The following is a 2569-nucleotide window of genomic DNA, read 5'->3' as shown; positions in this document are numbered from 1 at the left end:
GGATACCAATTTAACCATATTGCTTAAATTTCACCTCCGGTAAAAAACATGGTAGAATTATATATCTATTTTGGTTTCTATATCAAGTAAAATTATTAATTTATTAATGCCAAATTGATCATGTGATGAAATAGTATGATTCAACTAAAAAATAGGTAAACAAGTATTTCATCATTGGTTTTTTAAAAAAGAAGTAGTTCTGAAGAAGTTGCTGGATTTTTGATAAACGACATAAATGCACGTCTTTTATTACTGGGTCAAATTAATTACGTTCTGATTGGTAGTAAGCTTATTATGTAAGAATGTTGTGAATGATCATTGTTCAACATCTGAAGAAAAGAAATAACCTATAAAATATCATTAAACAGGATTCTAAAGAAAGTCTGGAGAAAAAATATGCCTCTACCATCTTCTGAATTCCCCTAATGTAACCTCATCTTAAGTGCTGAAGACTTAAATATGAATGAATAGCAATTGGGAATTATGAAAGACATAAAAATAGAAAGCGTTGTAACATTACAAGGTCTAACTCCTGCAAAGGTAGCTGTTTACGAAGAGGTTCCTTCAACAGGGAAGAATCTTCTCACGCCATCCTGCTTAATTAGAAGACAACTCAGAACAACTGAGTGATGCTGAATATTTCCGGTATGTTGGGACAACCCACCTGCTTGGATGCTAAATACACAGACGCATCTTTGTAGTCCGCAGACTGTAGACTGGTGATGGAAACTAAGGGAGTGGTGATGGAGACTGGATGTCTCAGGATGAGACCACCACATGCAGAATTGGGCCTTCTTCACTAGTGTTGGGTAGAGACGCTGAAGTGTATTTTCCAGCAAACTCTTAAAAGGACTTAAATTAGAAATAACTCCAGATGCTCAAAATAAACTAAAATCCTTCTGATATGTTAAAATTGTCCAAATATTGGTGCCATTATGCTAATAATTAGGATTCTGTTTTGTTTCTATTTGAAATAGCTCTTTATTAAAATCTATAATTTATACTTATATTTAATTGGTACAAGTACTCTTTTATTTCAGAATGTTTTATTTCAAAATATGTTATGTTTACATACTTTATTTTTGGACAGACTGAGTCAAAGGAATAACTTTGCCCATCACCCAGATAGTATTCACCCAACAGGTGTGATTTGCCTATCCCCACCTTCTAGCTCCCCCCATATAGATTTTCATTGAGATCTGTTTCCATACGGGCATGTAAATTATTAATCAATTGGTTCCAATTTGGTATTGAGTATAAGTGTTTGTTTCTCCATTCTTGTGAGGTTTCACTTAGAAGAATGGTTTCCAGTTCCATCCAAGTTGTTAATAGATTGATAACAGATTGACTTTTTTGTGGCTAAGTACAAGTATTATTTACTAAAAAACATAACTTTTCAACTTCAAAGATTTCAGCTAATCAAATTGTTGGGATGCCCTATTATTTTGTAGAATATTTCATTTATTTTGGAATGCAGATTTTCATATAATAGTTGTGAGTTAGGATAGTATTTATGCTGAACTTCCGTAACAAAAACCTCAAAGCATATCTCTTGATTTTTTAGTGACTTTTGATTTCATCATACATGATTGATTTTAACATTGCAGTGAAGTCTAGAATGAGTTAAGTTGTACAAATTGTATTTAAAGTATCCTTTAACGCTGAAGAAACACTACCAGAAAGCCATCGTATGGAATATCGTTCATTAACAGTTATTGAAGACTATTAGTTTGTTTGAGTCTATGTTTCCAATATTAGTAAAAATTACTGTAAAATTTGACCTAATGGTAGGAAAGCCAGATGAAAATTAACTTTCTGTAGTTCAGGCTGGAAGAAAAATTAGTTTTCTCCCTGGCATTGTCATCAATGACTTCACAGGCATGGTGTGAGTGCTCCTCCTTTTCTGGATAAGATTTTATCCTAATTATACAATGGATGGTAAACACTAGCCTAGATTTTTATTGTCATTCAATAACTTATTTAGTTAACATCTCTACCTTTCCCAAAATATTTGGCTGTATAATTTCCAAAATATTAAATAAAAGAAACCTTAAAATGACATCTCCTTAAAGAATGGATCTCTCTCTCTCTCTCTGTCTTTCTGTCTCTCTACCCATCTATCTGTGCCTCTATCTCCAAACACATAAATCTGTTTCTTTAGTTAATTTTTGATTATGCACATCAAATTGGGACATATGTCACAAATGTTTCAAAATGGCATTTTTCCACGATGTTTGGTTTTGGAGTTTGCATTTTGCTTGTATGTGAATAAAATTTTTTGATGACCAGGAAACAAACAATAAAATAAGGTAATTAAAACCATATGACACTTAATGGTAAGAAGTTGTTCAAGTTCCCCAAACCTTCCCTTGAGATAATCAAGCTAACAAACAGTATTTGTTACAAAAGATCAAATTGGTCCTTTGTTTCTAAATTGTACTAGGAGGAGAGAAGGCCAAAGGAAAATACTAATTTCTTAAAGTAGTTGCTTAAGTAGACTAAGCAGCAAAATGTCAAAAAGTTCAAAGCAAGATTTTCTATGAGTCACAGATTTTATAGACTACTAGGA

Source organism: Nycticebus coucang, chromosome Y (assembly GCF_027406575.1).
Source record: "Nycticebus coucang isolate mNycCou1 chromosome Y, mNycCou1.pri, whole genome shotgun sequence".
Lineage (NCBI taxonomy): Eukaryota > Metazoa > Chordata > Mammalia > Primates > Lorisidae > Nycticebus > Nycticebus coucang.
Note: the sequence above shows the minus strand (reverse complement) of the source record.